The 11,833-nt window shown below is 38.6% G+C and overlaps 1 protein-coding gene and 1 pseudogene across 2 annotated transcripts in view; both read left to right on the forward strand.

The window, feature by feature from the left end:
* The window catches only part of LOC146969949 (tripartite motif-containing protein 16-like), a 19,238-nt pseudogene that overhangs the window by 2,525 nt on the left and 4,880 nt on the right, over positions 1–11,833 (forward strand). The gene's annotated exons all lie outside the window — the stretch shown is intronic.
* LOC146969950 (tripartite motif-containing protein 16-like) overlaps positions 525–11,833 on the forward strand; it is a 13,817-nt gene continuing 2,508 nt past the window's right edge. The window contains exon 1 of the mRNA XM_085804770.1: positions 525–629. The gene's annotated coding sequence lies outside the window, so the exon portion shown is untranslated. The remainder of the gene's footprint in view (positions 630–11,833) is intronic.

The following is an 11,833-nucleotide window of genomic DNA, read 5'->3' on the forward strand; positions in this document are numbered from 1 at the left end:
ACAAGAGTCATTTTACAGACTTGTCTGATTTAACTAAAATCTGATAACTGATGCTCAACACAAGAGGGCGCCGTCCTCCTGCTGAAAGTACAGAACCACTGACTGTCTGGCTCTGGCTTTTGGCTCCAAGTGAGTTTAGTGAACAAATAATCACTGAGTCCATCCAGAGTGTGAGTGTTTTTTGATGCAGAAGTCCAGACGTTCACACCACTTTATACAAGCTGTCGACTCTAATGTTGCTTTTGCCAATGCTACTTGTTAATTTATGATTCATGCCACTGTAAATGAATTATTTTTATTGAGCCGGACTGTCTCTGTCTTTTCATTTCATCTCCTGTCCTCCTGCTGTCACGTCCTGTGTTACAACTTCTATAATGTTCATAATTTACATGAGTGTTGTGTCAATTCATGGTTACAAGTTGCACTGAGCACTCCAACCTGCAGGGGGCAACCATGCAACAGAGTTGGTGGAGCCAGCTCCTCGGGAAGTGTTCTTGGGACCGTATTCACCTGCGCACCCACAGGAAGTGCATGGCATTCAAATGTTTGGTAAGAGCTCAGTTGTTTCTCTCCCCTGTTCCTGAAGAGATACCACGACCACAGCTCCTGATCATCCAAAGACGCAACTGGTAGGACAGAATGTGATTTATATGTGTTGATGTCATGCTTCTGTATGACTTTAACGTGCATAAAATCCAGCCTATTTTTTAGGCCTTTTCTCGAAAATTGCATATATCCATAATAAAATGAGTATATCTCTGCAACCACAAGGTCTATTTGAATACTTTTGGTGTCATAGTAAAGGGAAAAAAATGAGGAATTGCTGAAATGTGTAAATTTCAGTATATCTGTTACTGGTGAAGAGTAAATGAAGATGACACACAGAAAAAAATTAATAAAATTAATATTCGCCTAAAAAAAATCATATTTTTGATGAGTGCCCTTTAGAATAATGCTGATGAAGCTCAAACTCTCTATAAAATCATTGTACAACATGTGAACATTGTCTCTGCAGTGGTTGATTCTGATTAATTGAAGCAGGACAAAATTATTGAGATTTTACTACAAAATATCCAGGCGAACTTTCCAAAATGTCCATTTTTGGCACAGCTTGGAACCACCTGCTACTATAAACTATTGTTTAATCTTTATTTTCACACAATTTGGATAAACTAACTGAAAATAAATCTACTGGAACCGATTGGAAATAACTAACATAGTGGATTCAGTGCAAAGTCCTTCTAGTCTTCTCATATTAGAACGTCTCTGATTCAGTGTCTCTGCGTGCTGCTGCACTCTGCAGCTTATTTGGGTGGGTTTGGCTTTCAGCCTCTATCTCTGCAGCGGAGTGGTCGATTCGAGTGAGTGGCGGCTCATTTTTTTTTTTTTATAAACTTTATTTACACAAAGTAGTGTACAAGGCAACTGTCAATAAGAACACGGAATGCTCGAGGTAATGCACTTTGGGAAAATAACAAAACAAAGAAAAGAGAAAAAACAACAACAACATAATAATGACAATAGTGCATGAATCAAATAAAGAGAGCAACAAAGTGAAAATAAATAAATTAAAATAAATCAAATTCATTACATAAGGCTAAAGTTTTTAAAGCTTTGGAGTTTTTGCAAAAATTAAGTGTGTCCAGATATGATTTACAGTAAGAGACGAAGATAAAAAAGTTGGGTTTTTGTTTTGTATATTTGCTGGTATGTATATGGAATTTTGCTAATAGAATAAAAAGGTTGATAATAAATAATTTATTTGTGGGTATTTTCTTATCAAAAAGACCAAATAAAATAAATTCAATTTTGACTTTAAAAGGGGTATCTAATTTTCTATTCAAAAAAAGGTTGAGGTCGCACCAGAAGGTTTGACTGAAGGGACAATCCCAGAAGAGATGACATAGCAATTCATCTGTATGATGACAGAAGGAACAGAGAGGATCAACATGTGCTATATATTTTACAATAGTTGAGTTAACAGGATAACATCTGTGCAATATTTTCAGAGACACTTCTCGCACCTTATTTGAAACAAAAAATTTCCTAGGTAGTAACCATGCTTTTTCCCAGTCAATTTCAAAATACAAATTGTTCCAGACAAATACAGAGGCAGGTTTACTAATTATGTCCCTTTGGATTAATTCCCTTATACATTTGTTATTTGTTTTATTACTCAAAAAAGGATCTGAGTTCCCAATATATATGTCTGTTTGAATAATTTGGAGGGTGAATGTTGGTGGAGGTCTGGTTGTAGAGGATAAAAGAATTTTAATACCTGAGGGAATAGCATCAAAAACAATAGCAAATTCTCTAGGCAGCACAGGAAACGTATACTCTGACAGAAATTCATTATAAGAAAACAGTTGACCTTCCTTGTTAAATAACTGACAGACAAGTATAATGCCATTATCAACCCATTTCTTTAAAAATAATGATTTATGTTTGAAACATATATCCTGGTTATTCCATATATAGTATTTGTGAGGAGAAAAATTATGTTTGTATACCAAGGACCAGCATAAGAGTAACTGTTTATGAAAGTTAGAAAGTTTCACAGGAAGCTTTTCTATATTATAATTACATCTTATTAAAAAATTAAGACCACCTAAGGCATCAAAGACATGTGTTGCAATAAAGTTCCATAAAGAGTTTGGATGTAATAGGTATCTTTTAGTCCATTTAATTTTGAAGGTGGAGTGTAAGGTGTGAAAATCTAAAACATTGAATCCACCATTACAAAATTTATTATACATTACATTTTTTCGAATTAGATGACTTTTTTTTTTCCAAATAAAATCAAGTAAGGCTTTGTCTATTTTTTTAGATAATCATTTGAAACCTCAAGAGATGAGCTCGCATAAACAAGTCTAGATAAGCCCTCCGCTTTGGAGAGCAGGACTCGACCAGTTATAGTTAGGTCTCTTTGAGTCCATAAGTTAAATCTTTGTTGCAGTAAAGTAATTAATGGATTAAAGTTTTCATTCATTCTCATAACTGGGTCTTTTATTATAATAACACCAAGGTATTTAATTTTAGACTTTACAGGGATTCCTGAGATCTCTCTGTCATTGCAAGTTTTGATGGGAAGCAGATCACATTTAGAAAGATTGAGTTTAAGTCCAGAGGCTGCAGAAAAAGTATCTAATAGTTTTATGGCAATATCAATTTGGTATCTATCTTGTAAAAAGAGAGTTGTGTCATCTGCTAGCTGACTCAGAGAGATGACTTTTCCTGCTATTGAGATACCTTTTAGACTACTGTTCTTAATGTAGTTGGCTAAGATTTGCATAGGAAGTAAAAACAAGTATGGGGAGACAGGGCATCCCTGACGGATTCCCCTTTTAATTTCAAATCTTTTAGTAGTTCCATGAGGCAATTTAATAGAGCTATTCCCAAAGGCATATAAGGTGCGTATTGATTTTTTAAAGTGTTCTCCAAAACCAAAAAGATCAAGAGTTTTAAACAGAAATTCATGCTCTATAGAGTCAAATGCCTTGTGAAAATCTAAAAAAAGAATAAAGCTGTCATCTACTACTAAATCGGAATAGTCTAATATATCAAGAACAAGTCTTATATTATCAATTATATATCTTCCTGACATGAAGCCATTTTGTGATTCATCAATGATGTCATTTAGGACTTTTTTAAATTTATTAGCTAAACATATTGCAATAATTTTATAATCATTGTTAAGCAAGGAAATAGGACGCCAGTTGTCCAACATTAAGATGTCTTTCTGGGGCTTTGGGATTAATGTAATTAAACCTTGGGATAGAGAAGGTGGGAGAACTTCATTATTAATACTTTCAATAGAAACATTAAGCAAAAAGGGGGCAAGCTCTGCTGAGAAAAGTTTAAAACATTCAGCTGTCAGCCCATCTACACCAGGGGATTTGTTCAGTTTAAAGGGATAGTTCAACATTTTGGCAAATTGGCCCATTGCCATAATCGCTATAGTCATAGCAGTAGGTTCATTACCTTTAATTGTAGGTGTAAGCTATTTTCAGTACGGCGGAGCGCAGCAGCTGGCTGCTCAGAGCTACGATATGGAGGCTAAGGGAATTTCTTGGTTTCCCTCATTAAACTCATCAAATACAAAATCCCAAAACTCCACAGCGCTTTTGTAGACAAGTTGTGACCTGCACAACCACCACGCTATGAGATAATGACGGAACGATACGAAACGGAGCCGTTTTCGAGGTAAATACAGGGTAAATACGGAGACTGCTTGCTGAAAAACTGTCCCTGAACGCAACGCGCATCAGCGGTTTTGTATGAATTTACCTCGAAAACGGCTCCGTTTCGTATCGTTCCGTCATTATCTCATAGCGTGGTGGTTGTGCAGCTCACAACTTGTCTACAAAAGCACTGTGGAGTTTTGGGATTTTGTATTTGATGAGTTTAATGAGGGAAACCAAGAAATTCCCTTAGCCTCCATAGCGTAGCTCTGAGCAGCCTGCTGCTGCGCTCCGCTGTACTAAAAATAGCTTACACCTACAATTAAAGGTAACGAACCTACTGCTATGACTATAGCAATTATGGCAATGGGCCAATTTGCCAAAATGTTGAACTATCCCTTTAAGTTTCTTAATAGCATCTTTAATTTCTAAAATAGTGATTGGAGCATCACATAGTTCTTTACTACCATTTTCAATTGTCCTAATGTTATTTAAAGAGTAAAAAAAGTTCTCAAGTTCATGTATTGATAAATTAGACTCATAGAGAGTTTTATAAAACTGTTCACACATTTCTGCAATGTCTTTAGGGTTACTGATAGATGTTCCGTTCGATGAGAGCTGAGTTATACCATTTTTGTTTTGCCTTTGTTTTTCTAGCTTAAAAAAATAGCTGGAATTTTGCTCCCCCTCCTCTATCCACTTAGCCCTTGAGCGTATAAATGCTCCTTTTGCTCTATTAATATATAACTGATCTAATTTCATTTGTAAAGCTTGTAAACGAACTCTCTGATTCTCAGATAGATTTTCAGGTAATATAGAGGATAAAGAAATTAATTCAGTCATAAGGTTATTTTCTTCATTTTTCTTATTTTTCTTAATACTTGCACCCGTTTCCATTAAAAGCTTCCTTAATTCAAACTTTAAAAGCTCCCAGTATTTTCCATAAAGCCCTTCATTTTCAGCCATTTGTAGGTACTCACTTATCTTGTTCTTAATAACTACAATTAAAGATTCATCAGTTAATATAGAGTTATTAAGCTTCCAATATGCAGGAGTTCTCTTGTTTATTTTATCTGAAGACATATTTAAAAACAAAGAAATGGCTTTATGGTCTGTTAACGGGGTTGGAGTTATTTCAGCTTTGCAGAAAGAGTAGGGTAGGGATTCAGATATTAGCCAAAAATCTATTCTTGACTGTAAAGAGCCAGATTTGTTTTTCCAGGTGAATTCTTTTGCATTTGGATTAGTGAATCTCCATATATCCATCAAGCTTGTGTCACTCATAAAATCAACTATAATGGAGTTCTCTTTATGTTTATGAGGCCATCTATCAATATCATCGTTTATAGTAATGTTAAAGTCTCCACCTAATATAACTTTTATATCAGAGAACCTTTTTGACAAAGAGTCTATGCTAGTGTTTAAAATGTCAAGTAAGGCTTTATTTTCTCTAACATTGTTGTAACCATAAATGTTACCAAGTAGAAAGAATTGGTTATTGTAAGAGAAAACTGTAAGAATATAATGTCCATAAGGGTCAGCTTGAGTGAAGATGATCTTCCCATTAAACTTGTGTTTAAGAGTTAATGTTCCTGCAGAGCGTTGGCTTCCATGTGACATCCACAGGTCTTCTCCCCACTGCGATTTCCAAAAATTATGATCTTCATCAACAGAATGAGTCTCCTGAATTAAACAAAAGTCTGCATCAAAGTTTTTTGCATAAAGAAAAAGCGCCTTTCGTTTAGTAATATCTCTCAGTCCTCGAGCATTAACAGAAAAAAACTTTAAAGAAGAAATTATTCAACAGAATAAAACAACAGTAACGATAACCTGAAGGTTGGTTATGAGTAGAAGGCAGAACTTATCCTCCTAGCAGGATTCAGATCAGGTGCACACATCAGAACATCAGTGTATCTCCTTGTTGTCCACGAAGGCTCTCCCTCCTACAAAGAAAGCGAGCTTCTTCTCCTGGCGGGCTTGCTGTATTAACGGCCACAGTCGGCTCCGTTTTTCACGATCCTCCGGAGTAAGATCCTCTTTGAAGCGGAGATTTCTTTGCTTCAGGTACTCGGAGTGTTTGGACGTCTGCCAGATCATGTCACGGAAATGTCTCATGGAGAACTGTATGATGACATCGCGGGCTTGTTCTTTGTTTGGGCGTTTTCTGCCGAGCCTGTGAACCGAATCAATTACCTCCCAAAACTTTTCTTTAGAGCCCGGAGCTATGTTTTGACAGATGTCGATCACCTTCGTTCTCACCGTCTCCCCCTCTTCCTCGGGCAGCCCGCGCAGGCGCAGGTTCCATCTTTTCTTGTAACGCGCCAATTCCAAAACTTTGTTCTCCAGAGTTTGAATCTTTTCTTCAGCTTTGTTTACTCGGTCTGTGGTGTGTTGTATTGTACCTTTTATTTCTTGGATGTCAGCCGAGAGGAAGTTGATAGAAGATTTCAGCTCCTCAATAGATTTTCCAATTGAAGAGCCTTGCTTCTCGATAGCTAGCTTGAGTGTAGCCCAAGGGGGCAGTTGTCGGTCTGAGAAGTGAAGCTCACTTCCGCGTTCAAAAAACTGCAATCCCCTCGGCTTCCTCTGGGGGCTGGTGTCAGAAGGGAGCATTCCCCATAGACCCCCATGTTAAAATCGCCGACTTTACATCCTCAGTAAACATGTTAAAAGCCTGGTGTCAGAACGTTTTTTCGTCTCAATCGATAGTTTCTACCCCCGCACACACTCTGAGGGGGGTGAATTTTTTTTTAACTCTACCGTTTTACTGTTATAAGGTTAAGACTCTGACCAATTAGGGCGCGGAAACGTTGAGTGACAGGTCCGAGCAGCTCCGTGGACAGCTGCTTCGAGGCCAGTGGGCGGGTTCTCGGCCGGCCAATCCAACATGGCGCTGTTCAGGCCGCCATATTTGAGTCACAAAAACAACTCCCCAAAACCAATGGGTGACGTCACGGACGCTACGTCCATTCTTTTTACAGTCTATGGTGTAGCCACGATGTTGTCTGCCGCTTCTTGTTCCATTTTCCCTTTTTTCGCGGTGAACGTTTTTGTAGGAGTAACAGGTAGAAGACCTTCACTTTTTCGTTTAGCTGAGGAGATGATTGAGGAGATTTTTGACATAACTGCAAGCAGTTAGAGTAGAAGTCTGATGTTTTTTTCTTAAAAATTGGAGGAAAGCTCCGTCATAGCGTCTACCTCATTGCCGCCATCTTGGCCCCCCCCACGCGAGAAGACCGAGTGGCGGCTCATTGTGACCATTAGAGAGCAGAGAATGACGCTAGACCCAGGTCGATGTGATTGGCCGCACTGGCAGCCATGTGACAGCCATGAACCAATCAGATCAGCAGATCCACGTGCAGGCCAACGTGGGGTTGTATGCGCTCCGTCAGGCTCCGTGCAGGCTTCCGTGTAGGGTCCTAGAGCCGTCGTATTTCGGCCCGGCTAGTTCAGATGTAAACACTAGGCAGAGTTCAACTGGAAATATTGTGGATTTACCCATAACACAACCTTTTCACGGCAAAACAGCAAAGGTAAGAGCAAATGTACGACCATGTTTTGGCCACGCAGTGTCTGTTTTTGCTCGACTTTGCTGGTTGTTGTCTTCTCCCTCTGCCGTGCTGCTGCTAGCTGCTGTGTTAGCCGTGGTTGTTGAGGGACGCCCCGATGTTCACGTTCAGATGAGAGGTCGCTGATGTGTTTTGCATAATGTACAGTTGTATACGAGCCAGAAATGTGGCGACTGGGTCCACACAGAGGTGCTTTATGAAGTTTGATGTCTAGTTGTTTGTTTGAGTAGTGTTTGGGTCATATAAACATGGTTTTTACACGTTGTAGCCCAGCTTCTGCTGTTTAATTTGACATATAATATGACCATATTCTTTCATAATCAGTGCACTGGGGGCTCTGTTATTGTTATGCATGTCTTCAAGTCCCCCAAATGGGGGACTCTGGATTTTAATAGGTTTTAAGTTAAATAGTTTAAGACTCTATGTGAACATAGGTATTGGTAAAAGTAACGTTACTCTAAGCATGTATATTTTTAAATTATTATATACGTTTAATTGTGGGATTGTAACTTTAATTATTAACTATCAGTCACAAAAAACACACAGGACTTGACAATGAGAGACATTATACTGACTCAGCTGCTTCTTGTGCCTGTTAAATGAACAGAGCAGTGTGTGTAATACCAGAGTTTGACCAGCAGGAGGCGACATGGTTCAGGAAATTTAAATCACTTTGTTGTTGAGCAATGTTGAATGAATTGTTGTCATAACTTTTCGATGACTCAACCCTTGAATGTTTCTACAGTACAATCTTGAATCTTGCTGACAGACCTGTTACTTTAGTTCACAACTACACATATGCAGTTAATAATATTCACAACTGTCCCTGATAAGCAGTGATAAACTGGTTGAAAGACGTTTTACTGGTTCTTACGGTGGCCCTGAAGTGCAAAACACAATGGCAAATCAGACAACAACGGCAAAAAAGAAAACACAACACAAAAAGAGAAAACACAACACAAAAAGAGAAAACACAACGGCAAAACAGAAAACACAACACAAAAGTAAATTGATTTGCTTGTTGTGTTTTTTGTTCTGATTTATTTTGTTTTGTATTTATACCTTTATATTTGTCTACTGTATTTGTTTTTATGAGACCGAAATAAACATACTAAAACTAAAACTAAAAAACAAAAAGAGAAAACACAACACAAAAAGAGAAAACACAACGGCAAAACAGAAAACACAACACAAAAAGAAAAAACACAACACAAAAACAGAAAACACAACCCAAAAAGAGAAAACACAACACAAAAAGAGAAAACACAATGGCAAAACAGAAAACACAACCCAAAAAGAGAAAACACAACACAAAAAGAGAAAACACAATGGCAAAACAGAAAACACAACACAAAAACAGAAAACACAACCCAAAAAGAGAAAACACAACACAAAAAGAGAAAACACAATGGCAAAACAGAAAACACAACACAAAAAGAGAAAACACAACACAAAAAGAAAAAACACAACACAAAAAGAGAAAACACATTATCATTATCCAGTGAATGCAATGCGCTTCCGTACAAACCCCGTCTTTTCCGGTTCAAAGCACGGACCAGGGGTCTCATTTATAACCGTTGCGTACGCACAAAACGGGGCTGAAAGTGGCGTACGTGACTTTTCACGCCAAGGTTGTGATCTATAAAAAACAAACTTGACGGGAGAATGTGCGCAGCTCTAAGCAAACTCTGAGCCATGCGTACGCATGGTTTGGAGGAAAAGGGGAATTGGCGACACAGACGGTGTGGTGGTGAACTGAAGTCAGACTCAGGAAATGATGATTGAGAAGAACGATTATGTTTTTATTATCGGCCGTCACACATTTAATTTCAACCCGTATGCGTTAGATCCATGTTGCCACGGTGATTTAATTCAACAGCGTTATTTTGCATCGGACTGGTGTTTCAGAAACATCTTCTTAGAATCTAACTTAAAATTCAAAATCAAAATTTCTTCTCTATATTTAATCACCACCGTCTCTCCGTCATATTGTCCACTCCCAGAGCACAGGAGGAGGAGAGGAGGCGCGGCTGCATGGGATAAATACATGGTGTAAATAACTATGTTCTAGGGCTGTCAGAGTTAACGCGTTAATCGCGATGAGATTAATTAAAAAAATTAACGCGATTAAATTTTTTAATCGCGGTTAATCGCGGCCCATTTTGTCCTCTGTCTGCTGGACTGGAGGACTGGAGTGTGGGACCTCCAGTCCAGTAGGTGGCGGTAAGCCACCTTCAAGTTAAATATACACAGTCTAACATATATCCACAGCTCCATCCATTGATTTTTTGACGGCTTTGTTGTAAACAAATGCACATGGCCATGTATTGATTTTTTTGACGGCATCGGTTGTCAACAAATGCACGTGGCGATGTATTGATTTTTTGACAGCGTCTGTTGTCAACAAATGCACATGGCCAGGCAGAGACGTAGCAAAGTAAAGGGCAATTTCCACTGGATGCAATTCGTTTCAATTCTGTGTGAGTTTCATGCATCATGTGTTATGATTAGGTAGGCCTACTAGGTCTGGTCTAAAAGTTGTTTGTCTAGAGATTATAACACTTTGGAGTGTTGAAAGTCCAAAGCGCCATATATAATATTTTTAATAGAGATTAATCGCGAGTTAACTATGGAAAAAATGCGATTAATCGCGATTAAAAAAATTAATCGTTTGACAGCCCTACTATGTTCCTATGATACTGTGAACATATGATCGAGACGAGAGTCAATTCAATCTCAAACCCTGGGGAAAAAAATCCAGTAATCGTTCCCACAATTGTTACATTCTGTTTTCTTGTTATCAAGAGAAGTGTCATGTTTGATCATTCCTCAGAATGTAACTGATTCTGCTAATTATTCAAAGTTTTATCGATCAGTCTAATTACTGTAAATAATACAGTGGTGAGCCCCGTGCGTATGTAATTCTGCATCACGGCACCGCGGGAGGAGAAAGGAGGGAGAGGGAGACCATGATGACTGGTTAATAACTCGTTTCAGATTAGAACTGTTGTCCTTGTTGTAACTATGTGCCGAACCGGGTCCAGCATCAGAGAGGGCAGCGCACCAAAACAACACCGCGTGCGCTCTGAGCCGCTGACGCCGTTAACAGCTGCAGAAACACGTCACGTCGCCACTTTCACACCTGCAGCTAATTCACAACACCGACAGAACAACAGCACGTCAGGCTCATTGACATGCAGATCGCATTCATGTGGTGGTTTGCATTGACCATCTAGGGTTAAAACAGGGCGTGTACAGGGCGGAACATGAAGCGGATTCAGCTGCGCACACTTGTAGGAACTCTGTGATTTATAAAGGGAAGTTTGCCTGCAAGTGTGCGTACGCAGGGTTTTATAAATCTGAATATTTACTGGTGCACGCAAAACCTGGCTTTTGGGCGTACGTACCCTTTTAGTAACGATCCCACGCACAGTTTTATAAATGAGACCCCAGTTCTTTTGTCCAATCAGCGACGATTCATGTCGCCCGAGGGTACCTACCTTTTCCGGTTTGGTTAATGTCGTGTTTTCTCTTTCTGTGTTGTGTTTTCTCTTTCTGTGTTATGTTTTCTCTTTTGCTTTTGTGTTTTCTGATTTGCCGTTGTTTAGTAATTTGTCGTTGTGTTTTCTGATTTTCCGTTGTGTTTTCTCTTTTTGTGTTGTGTTTTCTCTTTATGTGTTGTGTTTTCTCTTTTGTCGTTGTGTTTTCTCTTTTTGTGTTGTGTTTTCTCTTTTGCCGTTGTGTTTTCTCTTTTGTGTTGTGTTTTCTCTTTTGCCGTTGTGTTTTCTCTTTTGTCGTTGTGTTTTCTCTTTTTGTGTTGTTTTCTCTTTTTGTGTTGTGTTTTCTCTTTTTGTGTTGTATTTTCTCTTTTGCCGTTGTTGTCTGATTTGCTGTTGTGTTTTGCACTTCAGGGCCACCACAGGTTCTTGTTAACCACAAAACCCACATCTTGACTCCTGATCACAAAACTGTGATCAACACTTTTCTTTACACCTTCATTGTTCAGTAAATTGACTTTAGCCTGAACTTGTTGTGCCAATCCCAAAGTTTCCACCCTGATCATGTGTTTCCCTTTTCCCTCCT

This window comes from Trachurus japonicus, chromosome 17 (assembly GCF_045865225.1).
Source record: "Trachurus japonicus isolate A0001 chromosome 17, Traja_1.0".
Classification (NCBI taxonomy): Eukaryota; Metazoa; Chordata; class Actinopteri; order Carangiformes; family Carangidae; genus Trachurus; species Trachurus japonicus.